The following is a 26402-nucleotide window of genomic DNA, read 5'->3' as shown; positions in this document are numbered from 1 at the left end:
AAAGGAGATGCAAATATCAATGTATTAGAAAAATACATAAAGAGGAGTGATTTGCTTTTATTCATTCAAGGCTAGAAAAAATCAACATACTATTGCAAGCATTCATACACCACCAAATAGAAATAAACAATTCTGACATTAAACGTAAAGGTGACGATGCATTTGTATCATCACCTTGAGAAGGGTCACCGAGGAATTGAGCCCAGGGCTTCTGCACTTAAACACCAGAAACACTCCACTAAACTAAGATGCCTGTTGGTGCCAACAATTCCCAAAGTTAATGCATGTTCTAGGTGAGCAATGAACAGAATGCAGGGCTCTTATGAAAGCGAGGTCTGTGAATCAACAGATACATCCACATGCCAATTACTTTAGTGTTTTTAAGAGAATTCACTTTCTTGGAATGAGTCTGCATGAAACCATCTTCAGGGCCTGGACAATTTCATGGCAAAACGGCACCTCTCAACATTGCAGCCAAGACAATATAACAACTGTTTCTTCCCGGTTTCGAACCGGGGACCTTTCGCGTGTGAGGCGAACGTGATAACCACTACACTACAGAAACAGATGTCTACAGTTGATTCTTCTGTGATGAAACTTCTCAAAACAGGCTATTCCAAGGGCCTCTGGTTTTAGATTTCTTTCATGCAACCTTCCCAGACAGCCCTAGCTGAACGCTTGTATATGCCATGCAAGTTCAGCATTTTTGCAAAATGCTTAAAGAGAAATGTTTCCTATTTGCTCAGGCAGGGCAAGGTTAAAAGCATGAGACTCTAGCAAATATTCATCCACTACTGCAAAGAGAAAATTGATATTGGCTTTGAAATGCATACTTCAATACTACTTTAAAAAAGCACCAATGAAAGGGCTCGTCCGGGATTTGAACCCGGGACCTCTCGCACCCAAAGCGAGAATCATACCCCTAGACCAACGAGCCTTCGAAAGGCCTGCACCTCTGAAAAGCTAATACCAGCTCTAAGCACGCAATGAAGATCATGCTGGGGACTTTTTCATGCTTGGTCTGTGAATACACATGAAATTCAGTGTCAACTTACCCTTTCTCAAATGATATCACTATCATTTATAAGTGTCCCCTTTTATTTTGTCCCAGCATTGGACACGTCTTACAGGAAGTCAGCACTTATTTATCTATTTCTGCAGTGGCTAGACCCTAAAGAGAAAGAATAAAAAGCTGTTCATAACAACATAAGAAACACATGTTGCATTTTTTCTCAAATGCTTATTCCCTTTGTGCAAATCGGAATGCCAAGCTGAATAACTGGGTCACAGATTCTGGCTAATTATCTTTCCCTTGAATGCAAGTAGCAATAAAAACTGCCTAATGCAGGACTAAAGCATTCCTTGCAAGCCTCTAACATCATAACATAACTGAGCTGCTGGTAGCAAGCTAAGCAATACCTTCCCAAAATGAGAAGTACATGTGCTAATCCGCTCAATCAGCGCTCGATCAGGCGAGATATAGAAAAGGTGGAAAGGGTCCAAATGGCTGTCCCTTCCTTTTTAGGGTGGGTCCTTCTGACTATCATAGGATTGCTTGTATAAGTGGCCAGGGTCAGAGAAAAAACTTTCAACCCTTCTCAGTGTTCTATCCAGAAGCAGGCATTTTCTGTGCCTTTAATTTCAGGCTTTTCCCAGCAGTCTCTGTTCTGCCTATGTAAATTAACAAAAGCAGTGCTTATTCATCACTTACTCTAATGTCCTTACTGTCCAGAAAGCTCTGCCTAAGTATGCTTTTTTTCTTTTTCAGTGAAATTCTAAATGTTTTTTCTGCCCAGTCTATGGCAGTAGAATGCTGCTTATGATGCCACATTTTGTTGAATCACCAAGGTACAACTACAGAGGAATATATGAGTCTGAACGACATGGAACTCTTAGCTAACACATCACAATGTGTGATGCTTGCCAACCAAGCACTAGATTCTGGAGCGCTGATGATCAGAACATTCTGCTCCTGAAGGAAAGGAAAGACAGCTTGATGGAAAATAAAGTCTCAGTTTATATTAACGCTCTCTCTCTCCCAATATCTATCTATCTATCTATCTATCTATCTATCTATCTATCTATCTATCTATCTATCTATCTATCTATCTATCTATCTATCTATCTATCTATCTATCTATCTAACTATCTATCTATCTATCTTTATATATGGATACCTGCGTACACATACATATAGATATGCCATGCATTCCTTTAGATTTGTTCCAACCTCTTACCATTTATTTGAGAATCCCTACTTTTCAAGTGACTGCAAATGAAGTCATTTCCGGCACTTTTTGGCCGGTGCAAGGTAACAAAAACACATGCCAACTTTTAATACAAATCATTGGTCTCTTTATTAACGCGCACTGTCAAACATGGGGCTTTCACACGTCAGGTAAACATGATAACCAATACACAACAGAAGCAGATGTAGATTGCTTATCAATGCCAGGATAGAATAGTTGTGTATTGAGTAATAGAAGGGCCCCTGAATTGATACTTATTATATACAGCCTGTAAGATAGTGAAAAATGCAGGCTAGGAAAGGAGATGCAAATATCAATGTATTAGAAAAATACATAAAGAGGAGTGATTTGCTTTTATTCATTCAAGGCTAGAAAAAATCAACATACTATTGCAAGCATTCATACACCACCAAATAGAAATAAACAATTCTGACATTAAACGTAAAGGTGACGATGCATTTGTATCATCACCTTGAGAAGGGTCACCGAGGAATTGAGCCCAGGGCTTCTGCACTTAAACACCAGAAACACTCCACTAAACTAAGATGCCTGTTGGTGCCAACAATTCCCAAAGTTAATGCATGTTCTAGGTGAGCAATGAACAGAATGCAGGGCTCTTATGAAAGCGAGGTCTGTGAATCAACAGATACATCCACATGCCAATTACTTTAGTGTTTTTAAGAGAATTCACTTTCTTGGAATAAGTCTGCATGAAACCATCTTCAGGGCCTGGACAATTTCATGGCAAAACGGCACCTCTCAACATTGCAGCCAAGACAATATAACAACTGTTTCTGCCCGGTTTCGAACCGGGGACCTTTCGCGTGTGAGGCGAACGTGATAACCACTACACTACAGAAACAGATGTCTACAGTTGATTCTTCTGTGATGAAACTTCTCAAAACAGGCTATTCCAAGGGCCTCTGGTTTTAGATTTCTTTCATGCAACCTTCCCAGACAGCCCTAGCTGAACGCTTGTATATGCCATGCAAGTTCAGCATTTTTGCAAAATGCTTAAAGAGAAATGTTTCCTATTTGCTCAGGCAGGGCAAGGTTAAAAGCATGAGACTCTAGCAAATATTCATCCACTACTGCAAAGAGAAAATTGATATTGGCTTTGAAATGCATACTTCAATACTACTTTAAAAAAGCACCAATGAAAGGGCTCGTCCGGGATTTGAACCCGGGACCTCTCGCACCCAAAGCGAGAATCATACCCCTAGACCAACGAGCCTTCGAAAGGCCTGCACCTCTGAAAAGCTAATACCAGCTCTAAGCACGCAATGAAGATCATGCTGGGGACTTTTTCATGCTTGGTCTGTGAATACACATGAAATTCAGTGTCAACTTACCCTTTCTCAAATGATATCACTATCATTTATAAGTGTCCCCTTTTATTTTGTCCCAGCATTGGACACGTCTTACAGGAAGTCAGCACTTATTTATCTATTTCTGCAGTGGCTAGACCCTAAAGAGAAAGAATAAAAAGCTGTTCATAACAACATAAGAAACACATGTTGCATTTTTTCTCAAATGCTTATTCCCTTTGTGCAAATCGGAATGCCAAGCTGAATAACTGGGTCACAGATTCTGGCTAATTATCTTTCCCTTGAATGCAAGTAGCAATAAAAACTGCCTAATGCAGGACTAAAGCATTCCTTGCAAGCCTCTAACATCATAACATAACTGAGCTGCTGGTAGCAAGCTAAGCAATACCTTCCCAAAATGAGAAGTACATGTGCTAATCCGCTCAATCAGGCTCGATCAGGCGAGATATAGAAAAGGTGGAAAGGGTCCAAATGGCTGTCCCTTCCTTTTTAGGGTGGGTCCTTCTGACTATCATAGGATTGCTTGTATAAGTGGCCAGGGTCAGAGAAAAAACTTTCAACCCTTCTCAGTGTTCTATCCAGAAGCAGGCATTTTCTGTGCCTTTAATTTCAGGCTTTTCCCAGCAGTCTCTGTTCTGCCTATGTAAATTAACAAAAGCAGTGCTTATTCATCACTTACTCTAATGTCCTTACTGTCCAGAAAGCTCTGCCTAAGTATGCTTTTTTTCTTTTTCAGTGAAATTCTAAATGTTTTTTCTGCCCAGTCTATGGCAGTAGAATGCTGCTTATGATGCCACATTTTGTTGAATCACCAAGGTACAACTACAGAGGAATATATGAGTCTGAACGACATGGAACTCTTAGCTAACACATCACAATGTGTGATGCTTGCCAACCAAGCACTAGATTCTGGAGCGCTGATGATCAGAACATTCTGCTCCTGAAGGAAAGGAAAGACAGCTTGATGGAAAATAAAGTCTCAGTTTATATTAACGCTCTCTCTCTCCCAATATCTATCTATCTATCTATCTATCTATCTATCTATCTATCTATCTATCTATCTATCTATCTATCTATCTATCTATCTATCTATCTATCTATCTATCTATCTATCTATCTATCTATCTATCTATCTATCTATCTATCTATCTATCTATCTATCTATCTATCTATCTATCTATCTATCTATCTTTATATATGGATACCTGCGTACACATACATATAGATATGCCATGCATTCCTTTAGATTTGTTCCAACCTCTTACCATTTATTTGAGAATCCCTACTTTTCAAGTGACTGCAAATGAAGTCATTTCCGGCACTTTTTGGCCGGTGCAAGGTAACAAAAACACATGCCAACTTTTAATACAAATCATTGGTCTCTTTATTAACGCGCACTGTCAAACATGGGGTTTTCACACGTCAGGTAAACATGATAACCAATACACAACAGAAGCAGATGTAGATTGCTTATCAATGCCAGGATAGAATAGTTGTGAATTGAGTAATAGAAGGGCCCCTGAATTGATACTTATTATATACAGCCTGTAAGATAGTGAAAAATGCAGGCTAGGAAAGGAGATGCAAATATCAATGTATTAGAAAAATACATAAAGAGGAGTGATTTGCTTTTATTCATTCAAGGCTAGAAAAAATCAACATACTATTGCAAGCATTCATACACCACCAAATAGAAATAAACAATTCTGACATTAAACGTAAAGGTGACGATGCATTTGTATCATCACCTTGAGAAGGGTCACCGAGGAATTGAGCCCAGGGCTTCTGCACTTAAACACCAGAAACACTCCACTAAACTAAGATGCCTGTTGGTGCCAACAATTCCCAAAGTTAATGCATGTTCTAGGTGAGCAATGAACAGAATGCAGGGCTCTTATGAAAGCGAGGTCTGTGAATCAACAGATACATCCACATGCCAATTACTTTAGTGTTTTTAAGAGAATTCACTTTCTTGGAATGAGTCTGCATGAAACCATCTTCAGGGCCTGGACAATTTCATGGCAAAACGGCACCTCTCAACATTGCAGCCAAGACAATATAACAACTGTTTCTGCCCGGTTTCGAACCGGGGACCTTTCGCGTGTGAGGCGAACGTGATAACCACTACACTACAGAAACAGATGTCTACAGTTGATTCTTCTGTGATGAAACTTCTCAAAACAGGCTATTCCAAGGGCCTCTGGTTTTAGATTTCTTTCATGCAACCTTCCCAGACAGCCCTAGCTGAACGCTTGTATATGCCATGCAAGTTCAGCATTTTTGCAAAATGCTTAAAGAGAAATGTTTCCTATTTGCTCAGGCAGGGCAAGGTTAAAAGCATGAGACTCTAGCAAATATTCATCCACTACTGCAAAGAGAAAATTGATATTGGCTTTGAAATGCATACTTCAATACTACTTTAAAAAAGCACCAATGAAAGAGCTCGTCCGGGATTTGAACCCGGGACCTCTCGCACCCAAAGCGAGAATCATACCCCTAGACCAACGAGCCTTCGAAAGGCCTGCACCTCTGAAAAGCTAATACCAGCTCTAAGCACGCAATGAAGATCATGCTGGGGACTTTTTCATGCTTGGTCTGTGAATACACATGAAATTCAGTGTCAACTTACCCTTTCTCAAATGATATCACTATCATTTATAAGTGTCCCCTTTTATTTTGTCCCAGCATTGGACACGTCTTACAGGAAGTCAGCACTTATTTATCTATTTCTGCAGTGGCTAGACCCTAAAGAGAAAGAATAAAAAGCTGTTCATAACAACATAAGAAACACATGTTGCATTTTTTCTCAAATGCTTATTCCCTTTGTGCAAATCGGAATGCCAAGCTGAATAACTGGGTCACAGATTCTGGCTAATTATCTTTCCCTTGAATGCAAGTAGCAATAAAAACTGCCTAATGCAGGACTAAAGCATTCCTTGCAAGCCTCTAACATCATAACATAACTGAGCTGCTGGTAGCAAGCTAAGCAATACCTTCCCAAAATGAGAAGTACATGTGCTAATCCGCTCAATCAGGCTCGATCAGGCGAGATATAGAAAAGGTGGAAAGGGTCCAAATGGCTGTCCCTTCCTTTTTAGGGTGGGTCCTTCTGACTATCATAGGATTGCTTGTATAAGTGGCCAGGGTCAGAGAAAAAACTTTCAACCCTTCTCAGTGTTCTATCCAGAAGCAGGCATTTTCTGTGCCTTTAATTTCAGGCTTTTCCCAGCAGTCTCTGTTCTGCCTATGTAAATTAACAAAAGCAGTGCTTATTCATCACTTACTCTAATGTCCTTACTGTCCAGAAAGCTCTGCCTAAGTATGCTTTTTTTCTTTTTCAGTGAAATTCTAAATGTTTTTTCTGCCCAGTCTATGGCAGTAGAATGCTGCTTATGATGCCACATTTTGTTGAATCACCAAGGTACAACTACAGAGGAATATATGAGTCTGAACGACATGGAACTCTTAGCTAACACATCACAATGTGTGATGCTTGCCAACCAAGCACTAGATTCTGGAGCGCTGATGATCAGAACATTCTGCTCCTGAAGGAAAGGAAAGACAGCTTGATGGAAAATAAAGTCTCAGTTTATATTAACGCTCTCTCTCTCCCAATATCTATCTATCTATCTATCTATCTATCTATCTATCTATCTATCTATCTATCTATCTATCTATCTATCTATCTATCTATCTATCTATCTATCTATCTTGATACCTGCGTACACATACATATAGATATGCCATGCATTCCTTTAGATTTGTTCCAACCTCTTACCATTTATTTGAGAATCCCTACTTTTCAAGTGACTGCAAATGAAGTCATTTCCGGCACTTTTTGGCCGGTGCAAGGTAACAAAAACACATGCCAACTTTTAATACAAATCATTGGTCTCTTTATTAACGCGCACTGTCAAACATGGGGTTTTCACACGTCAGGTAAACATGATAACCAATACACAACAGAAGCAGATGTAGATTGCTTATCAATGCCAGGATAGAATAGTTGTGAATTGAGTAATAGAAGGGCCCCTGAATTGATACTTATTATATACAGCCTGTAAGATAGTGAAAAATGCAGGCTAGGAAAGGAGATGCAAATATCAATGTATTAGAAAAATACATAAAGAGGAGTGATTTGCTTTTATTCATTCAAGGCTAGAAAAAATCAACATACTATTGCAAGCATTCATACACCACCAAATAGAAATAAACAATTCTGACATTAAACGTAAAGGTGACGATGCATTTGTATCATCACCTTGAGAAGGGTCACCGAGGAATTGAGCCCAGGGCTTCTGCACTTAAACACCAGAAACACTCCACTAAACTAAGATGCCTGTTGGTGCCAACAATTCCCAAAGTTAATGCATGTTCTAGGTGAGCAATGAACAGAATGCAGGGCTCTTATGAAAGCGAGGTCTGTGAATCAACAGATACATCCACATGCCAATTACTTTAGTGTTTTTAAGAGAATTCACTTTCTTGGAATGAGTCTGCATGAAACCATCTTCAGGGCCTGGACAATTTCATGGCAAAATGGCACCTCTCAACATTGCAGCCAAGACAATATAACAACTGTTTCTGCCCGGTTTCGAACCGGGGACCTTTCGCGTGTGAGGTGAACGTGATAACCACTACACTACAGAAACAGATGTCTACAGTTGATTCTTCTGTGATGAAACTTCTCAAAACAGGCTATTCCAAGGGCCTCTGGTTTTAGATTTCTTTCATGCAACCTTCCCAGACAGCCCTAGCTGAACGCTTGTATATGCCATGCAAGTTCAGCATTTTTGCAAAATGCTTAAAGAGAAATGTTTCCTATTTGCTCAGGCAGGGCAAGGTTAAAAGCATGAGACTATAGCAAATATTCATCCACTACTGCAAAGAGAAAATTGATATTGGCTTTGAAATGCATACTTCAATACTACTTTAAAAAAGCACCAATGAAAGGGCTCGTCCGGGATTTGAACCCGGGACCTCTCGCACCCAAAGCGAGAATCATACCCCTAGACCAACGAGCCTTCGAAAGGCCTGCACCTCTGAAAAGCTAATACCAGCTCTAAGCACGCAATGAAGATCATGCTGGGGACTTTTTCATGCTTGGTCTGTGAATACACATGAAATTCAGTGTCAACTTACCCTTTCTCAAATGATATCACTATCATTTATAAGTGTCCCCTTTTATTTTGTCCCAGCATTGGACACGTCTTACAGGAAGTCAGCACTTATTTATCTATTTCTGCAGTGGCTAGACCCTAAAGAGAAAGAATAAAAAGCTGTTCATAACAACATAAGAAACACATGTTGCATTTTTTCTCAAATGCTTATTCCCTTTGTGCAAATCGGAATGCCAAGCTGAATAACTGGGTCACAGATTCTGGCTAATTATCTTTCCCTTGAATGCAAGTAGCAATAAAAACTGCCTAATGCAGGACTAAAGCATTCCTTGCAAGCCTCTAACATCATAACATAACTGAGCTGCTGGTAGCAAGCTAAGCAATACCTTCCCAAAATGAGAAGTACATGTGCTAATCCGCTCAATCAGCGCTTGATCAGGCTCGATCAGGCGAGATATAGAAAAGGTGGAAAGGGTCCAAATGGCTGTCCCTTCCTTTTTAGGGTGGGTCCTTCTGACTATCATAGGATTGCTTGTATAAGTGGCCAGGGTCAGAGAAAAAACTTTCAACCCTTCTCAGTGTTCTATCCAGAAGCAGGCATTTTCTGTGCCTTTAATTTCAGGCTTTTCCCAGCAGTCTCTGTTCTGCCTATGTAAATTAACAAAAGCAGTGCTTATTCATCACTTACTCTAATGTCCTTACTGTCCAGAAAGCTCTGCCTAAGTATGCTTTTTTTCTTTTTCAGTGAAATTCGAAATGTTTTTTCTGCCCAGTCTATGGCAGTAGAATGCTGCTTATGATGCCACATTTTGTTGAATCACCAAGGTACAACTACAGAGGAATATATGAGTCTGAACGACATGGAACTCTTAGCTAACACATCACAATGTGTGATGCTTGCCAACCAAGCACTAGATTCTGGAGCGCTGATGATCAGAACATTCTGCTCCTGAAGGAAAGGAAAGACAGCTTGATGGAAAATAAAGTCTCAGTTTATATTAACGCTCTCTCTCTCCCAATATCTATCTATCTATCTATCTATCTATCTATCTATCTATCTATCTATCTATCTATCTATCTATCTATCTATCTATCTATCTATCTATCTATCTATCTATCTATCTATCTATCTATCTATCTATCTATCTATCTATCTATCTATCTATCTATCTATCTATCTATCTATCTATCTATCTATCTATCTATCTATCTATCTATCTATCTATCTTTATATATGGATACCTGCGTACACATACATATAGATATGCCATGCATTCCTTTAGATTTGTTCCAACCTCTTACCATTTATTTGAGAATCCCTACTTTTCAAGTGACTGCAAATGAAGTCATTTCCGGCACTTTTTGGCCGGTGCAAGGTAACAAAAACACATGACAACTTTTAATAAAAATCATTGGTCTCTTTATTAATGCGCACTGTCAAACATGGGGCTTTCACACGTCAGGTAAACATGATAACCAATATACAACAGAAGCAGATGTAGATTGCTTATCAATGCCGGGATAGAACAGTTGTGAATTGAGTAGAAGAAGGGCCCCTGAATTGATACTTATTATATACAGCCTGTAAGATAGTGAAAAATGCAGGCTAGGAAAGGAGATGCAAATATCAATGTATTAGAAAAATACATAAAGAGGAGTGATTTGCTTTTATTCATTCAAGGCTAGAAAAAATCAACATACTATTGCAAGCATTCATACACCACCAAATAGAAATAAACAATTCTGACATTAAACGTAAAGGTGATGATGCATTTGTATCATCACCTTGAGAAGGGTCACCGAGGAATTGAGCCCAGGGCTTCTGCACTTAAACACCAGAAACATTCCACTAAACTAAGATGCCTGTTGGTGCCAACAATTCCCAAAGTTAATGCATGTTCTAGGTGAGCAATGAACAGAATGCAGGGCTCTTATGAAAGCGAGGTCAGTGAATCAACAGATACATCCACATGCCAATTACTTTAGTGTTTTTAAGAGAATTCACTTTCTTGGAACGAGTCTGCATGAAACCATCTTCAGGGCCTGGACAATTTCATGGCAAAACGGCACCTCTCAACATTGCAGCCAAGACAATATAACAACTGTTTCTGCCCGGTTTCGAACCGGGGACCTTTCGCGTGTGAGGCAAACGTGATAACCACTACACTACAGAAACAGATGTCTACAGTTGATTCTTCTGTGATGAAACTTCTCAAAACAGGCTATTCCAAGGGCCTCTGGTTTTAGATTTCTTTCATGCAACCTTCCCAGACAGCCCTAGCTGAACGCTTGTATATGCCATGCAAGTTCAGCATTTTTGCAAAATGCTTAAAGAGAAATGTTTCCTATTTGCTCAGGCAGGGCAAGGTTAACAGCATGAGACTCTAGCAAATATTCATCCACTACTGCAAAGAGAAAATTGATATTGGCTTTGAAATGCATACTTCAATACTACTTTAAAAAAGCACCAATGAAAGGGCTCGTCCGGGATTTGAACCCGGGACCTCTCGCACCCAAAGCGAGAATCATACCCCTAGACCAACGAGCCTTCGAAAGACCCGCACCTCTGAAAAGCTAATACCAGCTCTAAGCACGCAATGAAGATCATGCTGGGGACTTTTTCATGCTTGGTCTGTGAATACACATGAAATTCAGTGTCAACTTACCCTTTCTCAAATGATATCACTATCATTTATAAGTGTCCCCTTTTATTTTGTCCCAGCATTGGACACGTCTTACAGGAAGTCAGCACTTATTTATCTATTTCTGCAGTGGCTAGACCCTAAAGAGAAAGAATAAAAAGCTGTTCATAACAACATAAGAAACACATGTTGCATTTTTTCTCAAATGCTTATTCCCTTTGTGCAAATCGGAATGCCAAGCTGAATAACTGGGCCACAGATTCTGGCTAATTATCTTTCCCTTGAATGCAAGTAGCAATAAAAACTGCCTAATGCAGGACTAAAGCATTCCTTGCAAGCCTCTAACATCATAACATAACTGAGCTGCTGGTAGCAAGCTAAGCAATACCTTCCCAAAATGAGAAGTACATGTGCTAATCCGCTCAATCAGCGCTCGATCAGGCGAGATATAGAAAAGGTGGAAAGGGTCCAAATGGCTGTCCCTTCCTTTTTAGGGTGGGTCCTTCTGACTATCATAGGATTGCTTGTATAAGTGGCCAGGGTCAGAGAAAAAACTTTCAACCCTTCTCAGTGTTCTATCCAGAAGCAGGCATTTTCTGTGCCTTTAATTTCAGGCTTTTCCCAGCAGTCTCTGTTCTGCCTATGTAAATTAACAAAAGCAGTGCTTATTCATCACTTACTCTAATGTCCTTACTGTCCAGAAAGCTCTGCCTAAGTATGCTTTTTTTCTTTTTCAGTGAAATTCTAAATGTTTTTTCTGCCCAGTCTATGGCAGTAGAATGCTGCTTATGATGCCACATTTTGTTGAATCACCAAGGTACAACTACAGAGGAATATATGAGTCTGAACGACATGGAACTCTTAGCTAACACATCACAATGTGTGATGCTTGCCAACCAAGCACTAGATTCTGGAGCGCTGATGATCAGAACATTCTGCTCCTGAAGGAAAGGAAAGACAGCTTGATGGAAAATAAAGTCTCAGTTTATATTAACGCTCTCTCTCTCCCAATATCTATCTATCTATCTATCTATCTATCTATCTATCTATCTATCTATCTATCTATCTATCTATCTATCTATCTATCTATCTATCTATCTATCTATCTATCTATCTATCTATCTATCTATCTATCTATCTATCTATCTATCTATCTATCTATCTATCTATCTATCTATCTTTATATATGGATACCTGCGTACACATACATATAGATATGCCATGCATTCCTTTAGATTTGTTCCAACCTCTTACCATTTATTTGAGAATCCCTACTTTTCAAGTGACTGCAAATGAAGTCATTTCCGGCACTTTTTGGCCGGTGCAAGGTAACAAAAACACATGCCAACTTTTAATACAAATCATTGGTCTCTTTATTAACGCGCACTGTCAAACATGGGGCTTTCACACGTCAGGTAAACATGATAACCAATACACAACAGAAGCAGATGTAGATTGCTTATCAATGCCAGGATAGAATAGTTGTGTATTGAGTAATAGAAGGGCCCCTGAATTGATACTTATTATATACAGCCTGTAAGATAGTGAAAAATGCAGGCTAGGAAAGGAGATGCAAATATCAATGTATTAAAAAAATACATAAAGAGGAGTGATTTGCTTTTATTCATTCAAGGCTAGAAAAAATCAACATACTATTGCAAGCATTCATACACCACCAAATAGAAATAAACAATTCTGACATTAAACGTAAAGGTGACGATGCATTTGTATCATCACCTTGAGAAGGGTCACCGAGGAATTGAGCCCAGGGCTTCTGCACTTAAACACCAGAAACACTCCACTAAACTAAGATGCCTGTTGGTGCCAACAATTCCCAAAGTTAATGCATGTTCTAGGTGAGCAATGAACAGAATGCAGGGCTCTTATGAAAGCGAGGTCTGTGAATCAACAGATACATCCACATGCCAATTACTTTAGTGTTTTTAAGAGAATTCACTTTCTTGGAATGAGTCTGCATGAAACCATCTTCAGGGCCTGGACAATTTCATGGCAAAACGGCACCTCTCAACATTGCAGCCAAGACAATATAACAACTGTTTCTGCCCGGTTTCGAACCGGGGACCTTTCGCGTGTGAGGCGAACGTGATAACCACTACACTACAGAAACAGATGTCTACAGTTGATTCTTCTGTGATGAAACTTCTCAAAACAGGCTATTCCAAGGGCCTCTGGTTTTAGATTTCTTTCATGCAACCTTCCCAGACAGCCCTAGCTGAACGCTTGTATATGCCATGCAAGTTCAGCATTTTTGCAAAATGCTTAAAGAGAAATGTTTCCTATTTGCTCAGGCAGGGCAAGGTTAAAAGCATGAGACTCTAGCAAATATTCATCCACTACTGCAAAGAGAAAATTGATATTGGCTTTGAAATGCATACTTCAATACTACTTTAAAAAAGCACCAATGAAAGGGCTCGTCCGGGATTTGAACCCGGGACCTCTCGCACCCAAAGCGAGAATCATACCCCTAGACCAACGAGCCTTCGAAAGGCCTGCACCTCTGAAAAGCTAATAACAGCTCTAAGCACGCAATGAAGATCATGCTGGGGACTTTTTCATGCTTGGTCTGTGAATACACATGAAATTCAGTGTCAACTTACCCTTTCTCAAATGATATCACTATCATTTATAAGTGTCCCCTTTTATTTTGTCCCAGCATTGGACACGTCTTACAGGAAGTCAGCACTTATTTATCTATTTCTGCAGTGGCTAGACCCTAAAGAGAAAGAATAAAAAGCTGTTCATAACAACATAAGAAACACATGTTGCATTTTTTCTCAAATGCTTATTCCCTTTGTGCAAATCGGAATGCCAAGCTGAATAACTGGGTCACAGATTCTGGCTAATTATCTTTCCCTTGAATGCAAGTAGCAATAAAAACTGCCTAATGCAGGACTAAAGCATTCCTTGCAAGCCTCTAACATCATAACATAACTGAGCTGCTGGTAGCAAGCTAAGCAATACCTTCCCAAAATGAGAAGTACATGTGCTAATCCGCTCAATCAGGCTCGATCAGGCGAGATATAGAAAAGGTGGAAAGGGTCCAAATGGCTGTCCCTTCCTTTTTAGGGTGGGTCCTTCTGACTATCATAGGATTGCTTGTATAAGTGGCCAGGGTCAGAGAAAAAACTTTCAACCCTTCTCAGTGTTCTATCCAGAAGCAGGCATTTTCTGTGCCTTTAATTTCAGGCTTTTCCCAGCAGTCTCTGTTCTGCCTATGTAAATTAACAAAAGCAGTGCTTATTCATCACTTACTCTAATGTCCTTACTGTCCAGAAAGCTCTGCCTAAGTATGCTTTTTTTCTTTTTCAGTGAAATTCTAAATGTTTTTTCTGCCCAGTCTATGGCAGTAGAATGCTGCTTATGATGCCACATTTTGTTGAATCACCAAGGTACAACTACAGAGGAATATATGAGTCTGAACGACATGGAACTCTTAGCTAACACATCACAATGTGTGATGCTTGCCAACCAAGCACTAGATTCTGGAGCGCTGATGATCAGAACATTCTGCTCCTGAAGGAAAGGAAAGACAGCTTGATGGAAAATAAAGTCTCAGTTTATATTAACGCTCTCTCTCTCCCAATATCTATCTATCTATCTATCTATCTATCTATCTATCTATCTATCTATCTATCTATCTATCTATCTATCTATCTATCTATCTATCTATCTATCTATCTATCTATCTATCTATCTATCTATCTATCTATCTATCTATCTATCTATCTATCTATCTATCTATCTATCTATCTATCTATCTTTATATATGGATACCTGCGTACACATACATATAGATATGCCATGCATTCCTTTAGATTTGTTCCAACCTCTTACCATTTATTTGAGAATCCCTACTTTTCAAGTGACTGCAAATGAAGTCATTTCCGGCACTTTTTGGCCGGTGCAAGGTAACAAAAACACATGCCAACTTTTAATACAAATCATTGGTCTCTTTATTAACGCGCACTGTCAAACATGGGGTTTTCACACGTCAGGTAAACATGATAACCAATACACAACAGAAGCAGATGTAGATTGCTTATCAATGCCAGGATAGAATAGTTGTGAATTGAGTAATAGAAGGGCCCCTGAATTGATACTTATTATATACAGCCTGTAAGATAGTGAAAAATGCAGGCTAGGAAAGGAGATGCAAATATCAATGTATTAGAAAAATACATAAAGAGGAGTGATTTGCTTTTATTCATTCAAGGCTAGAAAAAATCAACATACTATTGCAAGCATTCATACACCACCAAATAGAAATAAACAATTCTGACATTAAACGTAAAGGTGACGATGCATTTGTATCATCACCTTGAGAAGGGTCACCGAGGAATTGAGCCCAGGGCTTCTGCACTTAAACACCAGAAACACTCCACTAAACTAAGATGCCTGTTGGTGCCAACAATTCCCAAAGTTAATGCATGTTCTAGGTGAGCAATGAACAGAATGCAGGGCTCTTATGAAAGCGAGGTCTGTGAATCAACAGATACATCCACATGCCAATTACTTTAGTGTTTTTAAGAGAATTCACTTTCTTGGAATGAGTCTGCATGAAACCATCTTCAGGGCCTGGACAATTTCATGGCAAAACGGCACCTCTCAACATTGCAGCCAAGACAATATAACAACTGTTTCTTCCCGGTTTCGAACCGGGGACCTTTCGCGTGTGAGGCGAACGTGATAACCACTACACTACAGAAACAGATGTCTACAGTTGATTCTTCTGTGATGAAACTTCTCAAAACAGGCTATTCCAAGGGCCTCTGGTTTTAGATTTCTTTCATGCAACCTTCCCAGACAGCCCTAGCTGAACGCTTGTATATGCCATGCAAGTTCAGCATTTTTGCAAAATGCTTAAAGAGAAATGTTTCCTATTTGCTCAGGCAGGGCAAGGTTAAAAGCATGAGACTCTAGCAAATATTCATCCACTACTGCAAAGAGAAAATTGATATTGGCTTTGAAATGCATACTTCAATACTACTTTAAAAAAGCACCAATGAAAGGGCTCGTCCGGGATTTGAACCCGGGACCTCTCGCACCCAAAGCGAGAATCATACCCCTAGACCAACGAGCCTTCGAAAGGCCTGCACCTCTGAAAAGCTAATACCAGCTCTAAGCACGCAATGAAGATCATGCTGGGGACTTTTTCATGCTTGGTCTGTGAATACACATGAAATTCAGTGTCAACTTACCCTTTCTCAAATGATATCACTATCATTTATAAGTGTCCCCTTTTATTTTGTCCCAGCATTGGACACGTCTTACAGGAAGTCAGCACTTATTTATCTATTTCTGCAGTGGCTAGACCCTAAAGAGAAAGAATAAAAAGCTGTTCATAACAACATAAGAAACACATGTTGCATTTTTTCTCAAATGCTTATTCCCTTTGTGCAAATCGGAATGCCAAGCTGAATAACTGGGTCACAGATTCTGGCTAATTATCTTTCCCTTGAATGCAAGTAGCAATAAAAACTGCCTAATGCAGGACTAAAGCATTCCTTGCAAGCCTCTAACATCATAACATAACTGAGCTGCTGGTAGCAAGCTAAGCAATACCTTCCCAAAATGAGAAGTACATGTGCTAATCCGCTCAATCAGCGCTCGATCAGGCGAGATATAGAAAAGGTGGAAAGGGTCCAAATGGCTGTCCCTTCCTTTTTAGGGTGGGTCCTTCTGACTATCATAGGATTGCTTGTATAAGTGGCCAGGGTCAGAGAAAAAACTTTCAACCCTTCTCAGTGTTCTATCCAGAAGCAGGCATTTTCTGTGCCTTTAATTTCAGGCTTTTCCCAGCAGTCTCTGTTCTGCCTATGTAAATTAACAAAAGCAGTGCTTATTCATCACTTACTCTAATGTCCTTACTGTCCAGAAAGCTCTGCCTAAGTATGCTTTTTTTCTTTTTCAGTGAAATTCTAAATGTTTTTTCTGCCCAGTCTATGGCAGTAGAATGCTGCTTATGATGCCACATTTTGTTGAATCACCAAGGTACAACTACAGAGGAATATATGAGTCTGAACGACATGGAACTCTTAGCTAACACATCACAATGTGTGATGCTTGCCAACCAAGCACTAGATTCTGGAGCGCTGATGATCAGAACATTCTGCTCCTGAAGGAAAGGAAAGACAGCTTGATGGAAAATAAAGTCTCAGTTTATATTAACGCTCTCTCTCTCCCAATATCTATCTATCTATCTATCTATCTATCTATCTATCTATCTATCTATCTATCTATCTATCTATCTATCTATCTATCTATCTATCTATCTATCTATCTATCTATCTATCTATCTATCTATCTATCTATCTATCTATCTATCTTTATATATGGATACCTGCGTACACATACATATAGATATGCCATGCATTCCTTTAGATTTGTTCCAACCTCTTACCATTTATTTGAGAATCCCTACTTTTCAAGTGACTGCAAATGAAGTCATTTCCGGCACTTTTTGGCCGGTGCAAGGTAACAAAAACACATGCCAACTTTTAATACAAATCATTGGTCTCTTTATTAACGCGCACTGTCAAACATGGGGCTTTCACACGTCAGGTAAACATGATAACCAATACACAACAGAAGCAGATGTAGATTGCTTATCAATGCCAGGATAGAATAGTTGTGTATTGAGTAATAGAAGGGCCCCTGAATTGATACTTATTATATACAGCCTGTAAGATAGTGAAAAATGCAGGCTAGGAAAGGAGATGCAAATATCAATGTATTAGAAAAATACATAAAGAGGAGTGATTTGCTTTTATTCATTCAAGGCTAGAAAAAATCAACATACTATTGCAAGCATTCATACACCACCAAATAGAAATAAACAATTCTGACATTAAACGTAAAGGTGACGATGCATTTGTATCATCACCTTGAGAAGGGTCACCGAGGAATTGAGCCCAGGGCTTCTGCACTTAAACACCAGAAACACTCCACTAAACTAAGATGCCTGTTGGTGCCAACAATTCCCAAAGTTAATGCATGTTCTAGGTGAGCAATGAACAGAATGCAGGGCTCTTATGAAAGCGAGGTCTGTGAATCAACAGATACATCCACATGCCAATTACTTTAGTGTTTTTAAGAGAATTCACTTTCTTGGAATAAGTCTGCATGAAACCATCTTCAGGGCCTGGACAATTTCATGGCAAAACGGCACCTCTCAACATTGCAGCCAAGACAATATAACAACTGTTTCTGCCCGGTTTCGAACCGGGGACCTTTCGCGTGTGAGGCGAACGTGATAACCACTACACTACAGAAACAGATGTCTACAGTTGATTCTTCTGTGATGAAACTTCTCAAAACAGGCTATTCCAAGGGCCTCTGGTTTTAGATTTCTTTCATGCAACCTTCCCAGACAGCCCTAGCTGAACGCTTGTATATGCCATGCAAGTTCAGCATTTTTGCAAAATGCTTAAAGAGAAATGTTTCCTATTTGCTCAGGCAGGGCAAGGTTAAAAGCATGAGACTCTAGCAAATATTCATCCACTACTGCAAAGAGAAAATTGATATTGGCTTTGAAATGCATACTTCAATACTACTTTAAAAAAGCACCAATGAAAGGGCTCGTCCGGGATTTGAACCCGGGACCTCTCGCACCCAAAGCGAGAATCATACCCCTAGACCAACGAGCCTTCGAAAGGCCTGCACCTCTGAAAAGCTAATACCAGCTCTAAGCACGCAATGAAGATCATGCTGGGGACTTTTTCATGCTTGGTCTGTGAATACACATGAAATTCAGTGTCAACTTACCCTTTCTCAAATGATATCACTATCATTTATAAGTGTCCCCTTTTATTTTGTCCCAGCATTGGACACGTCTTACAGGAAGTCAGCACTTATTTATCTATTTCTGCAGTGGCTAGACCCTAAAGAGAAAGAATAAAAAGCTGTTCATAACAACATAAGAAACACATGTTGCATTTTTTCTCAAATGCTTATTCCCTTTGTGCAAATCGGAATGCCAAGCTGAATAACTGGGTCACAGATTCTGGCTAATTATCTTTCCCTTGAATGCAAGTAGCAATAAAAACTGCCTAATGCAGGACTAAAGCATTCCTTGCAAGCCTCTAACATCATAACATAACTGAGCTGCTGGTAGCAAGCTAAGCAATACCTTCCCAAAATGAGAAGTACATGTGCTAATCCGCTCAATCAGGCTCGATCAGGCGAGATATAGAAAAGGTGGAAAGGGTCCAAATGGCTGTCCCTTCCTTTTTAGGGTGGGTCCTTCTGACTATCATAGGATTGCTTGTATAAGTGGCCAGGGTCAGAGAAAAAACTTTCAACCCTTCTCAGTGTTCTATCCAGAAGCAGGCATTTTCTGTGCCTTTAATTTCAGGCTTTTCCCAGCAGTCTCTGTTCTGCCTATGTAAATTAACAAAAGCAGTGCTTATTCATCACTTACTCTAATGTCCTTACTGTCCAGAAAGCTCTGCCTAAGTATGCTTTTTTTCTTTTTCAGTGAAATTCTAAATGTTTTTTCTGCCCAGTCTATGGCAGTAGAATGCTGCTTATGATGCCACATTTTGTTGAATCACCAAGGTACAACTACAGAGGAATATATGAGTCTGAACGACATGGAACTCTTAGCTAACACATCACAATGTGTGATGCTTGCCAACCAAGCACTAGATTCTGGAGCGCTGATGATCAGAACATTCTGCTCCTGAAGGAAAGGAAAGACAGCTTGATGGAAAATAAAGTCTCAGTTTATATTAACGCTCTCTCTCTCCCAATATCTATCTATCTATCTATCTATCTATCTATCTATCTATCTATCTATCTATCTATCTATCTATCTATCTATCTATCTATCTATCTATCTATCTATCTATCTATCTATCTATCTATCTATCTATCTATCTATCTATCTATCTATCTATCTTTATATATGGATACCTGCGTACACATACATATAGATATGCCATGCATTCCTTTAGATTTGTTCCAACCTCTTACCATTTATTTGAGAATCCCTACTTTTCAAGTGACTGCAAATGAAGTCATTTCCGGCACTTTTTGGCCGGTGCAAGGTAACAAAAACACATGCCAACTTTTAATACAAATCATTGGTCTCTTTATTAACGCGCACTGTCAAACATGGGGTTTTCACACGTCAGGTAAACATGATAACCAATACACAACAGAAGCAGATGTAGATTGCTTATCAATGCCAGGATAGAATAGTTGTGAATTGAGTAATAGAAGGGCCCCTGAATTGATACTTATTATATACAGCCTGTAAGATAGTGAAAAATGCAGGCTAGGAAAGGAGATGCAAATATCAATGTATTAGAAAAATACATAAAGAGGAGTGATTTGCTTTTATTCATTCAAGGCTAGAAAAAATCAACATACTATTGCAAGCATTCATACACCACCAAATAGAAATAAACAATTCTGACATTAAACGTAAAGGTGACGATGCATTTGTATCATCACCTTGAGAAGGGTCACCGAGGAATTGAGCCCAGGGCTTCTGCACTTAAACACCAGAAACACTCCACTAAACTAAGATGCCTGTTGGTGCCAACAATTCCCAAAGTTAATGCATGTTCTAGGTGAGCAATGAACAGAATGCAGGGCTCTTATGAAAGCGAGGTCTGTGAATCAACAGATACATCCACATGCCAATTACTTTAGTGTTTTTAAGAGAATTCACTTTCTTGGAATGAGTCTGCATGAAACCATCTTCAGGGCCTGGACAATTTCATGGCAAAACGGCACCTCTCAACATTGCAGCCAAGACAATATAACAACTGTTTCTGCCCGGTTTCGAACCGGGGACCTTTCGCGTGTGAGGCGAACGTGATAACCACTACACTACAGAAACAGATGTCTACAGTTGATTCTTCTGTGATGAAACTTCTCAAAACAGGCTATTCCAAGGGCCTCTGGTTTTAGATTTCTTTCATGCAACCTTCCCAGACAGCCCTAGCTGAACGCTTGTATATGCCATGCAAGTTCAGCATTTTTGCAAAATGCTTAAAGAGAAATGTTTCCTATTTGCTCAGGCAGGGCAAGGTTAAAAGCATGAGACTCTAGCAAATATTCATCCACTACTGCAAAGAGAAAATTGATATTGGCTTTGAAATGCATACTTCAATACTACTTTAAAAAAGCACCAATGAAAGAGCTCGTCCGGGATTTGAACCCGGGACCTCTCGCACCCAAAGCGAGAATCATACCCCTAGACCAACGAGCCTTCGAAAGGCCTGCACCTCTGAAAAGCTAATACCAGCTCTAAGCACGCAATGAAGATCATGCTGGGGACTTTTTCATGCTTGGTCTGTGAATACACATGAAATTCAGTGTCAACTTACCCTTTCTCAAATGATATCACTATCATTTATAAGTGTCCCCTTTTATTTTGTCCCAGCATTGGACACGTCTTACAGGAAGTCAGCACTTATTTATCTATTTCTGCAGTGGCTAGACCCTAAAGAGAAAGAATAAAAAGCTGTTCATAACAACATAAGAAACACATGTTGCATTTTTTCTCAAATGCTTATTCCCTTTGTGCAAATCGGAATGCCAAGCTGAATAACTGGGTCACAGATTCTGGCTAATTATCTTTCCCTTGAATGCAAGTAGCAATAAAAACTGCCTAATGCAGGACTAAAGCATTCCTTGCAAGCCTCTAACATCATAACATAACTGAGCTGCTGGTAGCAAGCTAAGCAATACCTTCCCAAAATGAGAAGTACATGTGCTAATCCGCTCAATCAGGCTCGATCAGGCGAGATATAGAAAAGGTGGAAAGGGTCCAAATGGCTGTCCCTTCCTTTTTAGGGTGGGTCCTTCTGACTATCATAGGATTGCTTGTATAAGTGGCCAGGGTCAGAGAAAAAACTTTCAACCCTTCTCAGTGTTCTATCCAGAAGCAGGCATTTTCTGTGCCTTTAATTTCAGGCTTTTCCCAGCAGTCTCTGTTCTGCCTATGTAAATTAACAAAAGCAGTGCTTATTCATCACTTACTCTAATGTCCTTACTGTCCAGAAAGCTCTGCCTAAGTATGCTTTTTTTCTTTTTCAGTGAAATTCTAAATGTTTTTTCTGCCCAGTCTATGGCAGTAGAATGCTGCTTATGATGCCACATTTTGTTGAATCACCAAGGTACAACTACAGAGGAATATATGAGTCTGAACGACATGGAACTCTTAGCTAACACATCACAATGTGTGATGCTTGCCAACCAAACACTAGATTCTGGAGCGCTGATGATCAGAACATTCTGCTCCTGAAGGAAAGGAAAGACAGCTTGATGGAAAATAAAGTCTCAGTTTATATTAACGCTCTCTCTCTCCCAATATCTATCTATCTATCTATCTATCTATCTATCTATCTATCTATCTATCTATCTATCTATCTATCTATCTATCTATCTATCTATCTATCTATCTATCTATCTATCTATCTATCTATCTATCTATCTATCTATCTATCTATCTATCTATCTATCTATCTATCTATCTATCTATCTATCTATCTATCTATCTTTATATATGGATACCTGCGTACACATACATATAGATATGCCATGCATTCCTTTAGATTTGTTCCAACCTCTTACCATTTATTTGAGAATCCCTACTTTTCAAGTGACTGCAAATGAAGTCATTTCCGGCACTTTTTGGCCGGTGCAAGGTAACAAAAACACATGCCAACTTTTAATACAAATCATTGGTCTCTTTATTAACGCGCACTGTCAAACATGGGGCTTTCACACGTCAGGTAAACATGATAACCAATACACAACAGAAGCAGATGTAGATTGCTTATCAATGCCAGGATAGAATAGTTGTGAATTGAGTAATAGAAGGGCCCCTGAATTGATACTTATTATATACAGCCTGTAAGATAGTGAAAAATGCAGGCTAGGAAAGGAGATGCAAATATCAATGTATTAGAAAAATACATAAAGAGGAGTGATTTGCTTTTATTCATTCAAGGCTAGAAAAAATCAACATACTATTGCAAGCATTCATACACCACCAAATAGAAATAAACAATTCTGACATTAAACGTAAAGGTGACGATGCATTTGTATCATCACCTTGAGAAGGGTCACCGAGGAATTGAGCCCAGGGCTTCTGCACTTAAACACCAGAAACACTCCACTAAACTAAGATGCCTGTTGGTGCCAACAATTCCCAAAGTTAATGCATGTTCTAGGTGAGCAATGAACAGAATGCAGGGCTCTTATGAAAGCGAGGTCTGTGAATCAACAGATACATCCACATGCCAATTACTTTAGTGTTTTTAAGAGAATTCACTTTCTTGGAATGAGTCTGCATGAAACCATCTTCAGGGCCTGGACAATTTCATGGCAAAACGGCACCTCTCAACATTGCAGCCAAGACAATATAACAACTGTTTCTGCCCGGTTTCGAACCGGGGACCTTTCGCGTGTGAGGCGAACGTGATAACCACTACACTACAGAAACAGATGTCTACAGTTGATTCTTCTGTGATGAAACTTCTCAAAACAGGCTATTGCAAGGGCCTCTGGTTTTAGATTTCTTTCATGCAACCTTCCCAGACAGCCCTAGCTGAACGCTTGTATATGCCATGCAAGTTCAGCATTTTTGCAAAATGCTTAAAGAGAAATGTTTCCTATTTGCTCAGGCAGGGCAAGGTTAAAAGCATGAGACTCTAGCAAATATTCATCCACTACTGCAAAGAGAAAATTGATATTGGCTTTGAAATGCATACTTCAATACTACTTTAAAAAAGCACCAATGAAAGGGCTCGTCCGGGATTTGAACCCGGGACCTCTCGCACCCAAAGCGAGAATCATACCCCTAGACCAACGAGCCTTCGAAAGGCCTGCACCTCTGAAAAGCTAATACCAGCTCTAAGCACGCAATGAAGATCATGCTGGGGACTTTTTCATGCTTGGTCTGTGAATACACATGAAATTCAGTGTCAACTTACCCTTTCTCAAATGATATCACTATCATTTATAAGTGTCCCCTTTTATTTTGTCCCAGCATTGGACACGTCTTACAGGAAGTCAGCACTTATTTATCTATTTCTGCAGTGGCTAGACCCTAAAGAGAAAGAATAAAAAGCTGTTCATAACAACATAAGAAACACATGTTGCATTTTTTCTCAAATGCTTATTCCCTTTGTGCAAATCGGAATGCCAAGCTGAATAACTGGGTCACAGATTCTGGCTAATTATCTTTCCCTTGAATGCAAGTAGCAATAAAAACTGCCTAATGCAGGACTAAAGCATTCCTTGCAAGCCTCTAACATCATAACATAACTGAGCTGCTGGTAGCAAGCTAAGCAATACCTTCCCAAAATGAGAAGTACATGTGCTAATCCGCTCAATCAGCGCTCGATCAGGCGAGATATAGAAAAGGTGGAAAGGGTCCAAATGGCTGTCCCTTCCTTTTTAGGGTGGGTCCTTCTGACTATCATAGGATTGCTTGTATAAGTGGCCAGGGTCAGAGAAAAAACTTTCAACCCTTCTCAGTGTTCTATCCAGAAGCAGGCATTTTCTGTGCCTTTAATTTCAGGCTTTTCCCAGCAGTCTCTGTTCTGCCTATGTAAATTAACAAAAGCAGTGCTTATTCATCACTTACTCTAATGTCCTTACTGTCCAGAAAGCTCTGCCTAAGTATGCTTTTTTTCTTTTTCAGTGAAATTCTAAATGTTTTTTCTGCCCAGTCTATGGCAGTAGAATGCTGCTTATGATGCCACATTTTGTTGAATCACCAAGGTACAACTACAGAGGAATATATGAGTCTGAACGACATGGAACTCTTAGCTAACACATCACAATGTGTGATGCTTGCCAACCAAGCACTAGATTCTGGAGCGCTGATGATCAGAACATTCTGCTCCTGAAGGAAAGGAAAGACAGCTTGATGGAAAATAAAGTCTCAGTTTATATTAACGCTCTCTCTCTCCGAATATCTATCTATCTATCTATCTATCTATCTATCTATCTATCTATCTATCTATCTATCTATCTATCTATCTATCTATCTATCTATCTATCTATCTATCTATCTATCTATCTATCTATCTATCTATCTATCTATCTTTATATATGGATACCTGCGTACACATACATATAGATATGCCATGCATTCCTTTAGATTTGTTCCAACCTCTTACCATTTATTTGAGAATCCCTACTTTTCAAGTGACTGCAAATGAAGTCATTTCCGGCACTTTTTGGCCGGTGCAAGGTAACAAAAACACATGCCAACTTTTAATACAAATCATTGGTCTCTTTATTAACGCGCACTGTCAAACATGGGGCTTTCACACGTCAGGTAAACATGATAACCAATACACAACAGAAGCAGATGTAGATTGCTTATCAATGCCAGGATAGAATAGTTGTGAATTGAGTAATAGAAGGGCCCCTGAATTGATACTTATTATATACAGCCTGTAAGATAGTGAAAAATGCAGGCTAGGAAAGGAGATGCAAATATCAATGTATTAGAAAAATACATAAAGAGGAGTGATTTGCTTTTATTCATTCAAGGCTAGAAAAAATCAACATACTATTGCAAGCATTCATACACCACCAAATAGAAATAAACAATTCTGACATTAAACGTAAAGGTGATGATGCATTTGTATCATCACCTTGAGAAGGGTCACCGAGGAATTGAGCCCAGGGCTTCTGCACTTAAACACCAGAAACACTCCACTAAACTAAGATGCCTGTTGGTGCCAACAATTCCCAAAGTTAATGCATGTTCTAGGTGAGCAATGAACAGAATGCAGGGCTCTTATGAAAGCGAGGTCTGTGAATCAACAGATACATCCACATGCCAATTACTTAAGTGTTTTTAAGAGAATTCACTTTCTTGGAATGAGTCTGCATGAAACCATCTTCAGGGCCTGGACAATTTCATGGCAAAACGGCACCTCTCAACATTGCAGCCAAGACAATATAACAACTGTTTCTGCCCGGTTTCGAACCGGGGACCTTTCGCGTGTGAGGCGAACGTGATAACCACTACACTACAGAAACAGATGTCTACAGTTGATTCTTCTG

The 26402-nt window shown here is 39.5% G+C and overlaps 19 non-coding genes across 19 annotated transcripts; all 19 read right to left on the bottom strand.

Moving 5' to 3' along the window:
* Positions 1-492: 492 nt before the first annotated feature.
* TRNAV-CAC (transfer RNA valine (anticodon CAC)) lies at positions 493-565 on the bottom strand. Its single transcript has one exon. It is a non-coding gene; the product is annotated as a tRNA-Val (tRNA).
* Positions 566-865: 300 nt separating this feature from the next.
* On the bottom strand, positions 866-937 carry TRNAP-UGG (transfer RNA proline (anticodon UGG)). The gene has a single exon. It is a non-coding gene; the product is annotated as a tRNA-Pro (tRNA).
* A 2101-nt stretch (positions 938-3038) lies between these two features.
* Positions 3039-3111, bottom strand: TRNAV-CAC (transfer RNA valine (anticodon CAC)). The gene has a single exon. It is a non-coding gene; the product is annotated as a tRNA-Val (tRNA).
* A 300-nt stretch (positions 3112-3411) lies between these two features.
* Positions 3412-3483, bottom strand: TRNAP-UGG (transfer RNA proline (anticodon UGG)). Its single transcript has one exon. It is a non-coding gene; the product is annotated as a tRNA-Pro (tRNA).
* Positions 3484-5643: 2160 nt separating this feature from the next.
* Positions 5644-5716, bottom strand: TRNAV-CAC (transfer RNA valine (anticodon CAC)). Its single transcript has one exon. It is a non-coding gene; the product is annotated as a tRNA-Val (tRNA).
* Positions 5717-8156: 2440 nt separating this feature from the next.
* On the bottom strand, positions 8157-8229 carry TRNAV-CAC (transfer RNA valine (anticodon CAC)). Its single transcript has one exon. It is a non-coding gene; the product is annotated as a tRNA-Val (tRNA).
* A 300-nt stretch (positions 8230-8529) lies between these two features.
* On the bottom strand, positions 8530-8601 carry TRNAP-UGG (transfer RNA proline (anticodon UGG)). Its single transcript has one exon. It is a non-coding gene; the product is annotated as a tRNA-Pro (tRNA).
* Positions 8602-10800: 2199 nt separating this feature from the next.
* TRNAV-CAC (transfer RNA valine (anticodon CAC)) lies at positions 10801-10873 on the bottom strand. Its single transcript has one exon. It is a non-coding gene; the product is annotated as a tRNA-Val (tRNA).
* Positions 10874-11173: 300 nt separating this feature from the next.
* TRNAP-UGG (transfer RNA proline (anticodon UGG)) lies at positions 11174-11245 on the bottom strand. Its single transcript has one exon. It is a non-coding gene; the product is annotated as a tRNA-Pro (tRNA).
* Positions 11246-13394: 2149 nt separating this feature from the next.
* Positions 13395-13467, bottom strand: TRNAV-CAC (transfer RNA valine (anticodon CAC)). Its single transcript has one exon. It is a non-coding gene; the product is annotated as a tRNA-Val (tRNA).
* Positions 13468-13767: 300 nt separating this feature from the next.
* On the bottom strand, positions 13768-13839 carry TRNAP-UGG (transfer RNA proline (anticodon UGG)). The gene has a single exon. It is a non-coding gene; the product is annotated as a tRNA-Pro (tRNA).
* Positions 13840-15995: 2156 nt separating this feature from the next.
* On the bottom strand, positions 15996-16068 carry TRNAV-CAC (transfer RNA valine (anticodon CAC)). The gene has a single exon. It is a non-coding gene; the product is annotated as a tRNA-Val (tRNA).
* A 300-nt stretch (positions 16069-16368) lies between these two features.
* Positions 16369-16440, bottom strand: TRNAP-UGG (transfer RNA proline (anticodon UGG)). The gene has a single exon. It is a non-coding gene; the product is annotated as a tRNA-Pro (tRNA).
* Positions 16441-18561: 2121 nt separating this feature from the next.
* Positions 18562-18634, bottom strand: TRNAV-CAC (transfer RNA valine (anticodon CAC)). Its single transcript has one exon. It is a non-coding gene; the product is annotated as a tRNA-Val (tRNA).
* A 300-nt stretch (positions 18635-18934) lies between these two features.
* On the bottom strand, positions 18935-19006 carry TRNAP-UGG (transfer RNA proline (anticodon UGG)). The gene has a single exon. It is a non-coding gene; the product is annotated as a tRNA-Pro (tRNA).
* Positions 19007-21134: 2128 nt separating this feature from the next.
* On the bottom strand, positions 21135-21207 carry TRNAV-CAC (transfer RNA valine (anticodon CAC)). Its single transcript has one exon. It is a non-coding gene; the product is annotated as a tRNA-Val (tRNA).
* A 2540-nt stretch (positions 21208-23747) lies between these two features.
* TRNAV-CAC (transfer RNA valine (anticodon CAC)) lies at positions 23748-23820 on the bottom strand. Its single transcript has one exon. It is a non-coding gene; the product is annotated as a tRNA-Val (tRNA).
* A 300-nt stretch (positions 23821-24120) lies between these two features.
* Positions 24121-24192, bottom strand: TRNAP-UGG (transfer RNA proline (anticodon UGG)). Its single transcript has one exon. It is a non-coding gene; the product is annotated as a tRNA-Pro (tRNA).
* A 2113-nt stretch (positions 24193-26305) lies between these two features.
* Positions 26306-26378, bottom strand: TRNAV-CAC (transfer RNA valine (anticodon CAC)). Its single transcript has one exon. It is a non-coding gene; the product is annotated as a tRNA-Val (tRNA).
* Positions 26379-26402: the final 24 nt, after the last annotated feature.

Source organism: Lissotriton vulgaris, unplaced genomic scaffold, assembly GCF_964263255.1.
Source record: "Lissotriton vulgaris unplaced genomic scaffold, aLisVul1.2 SCAFFOLD_1545, whole genome shotgun sequence".
In the NCBI taxonomy this organism is placed as follows: domain Eukaryota; kingdom Metazoa; phylum Chordata; class Amphibia; order Caudata; family Salamandridae; genus Lissotriton; species Lissotriton vulgaris.
Note: the sequence above shows the minus strand (reverse complement) of the source record. Positions and strands in the feature narration are given on the sequence as shown.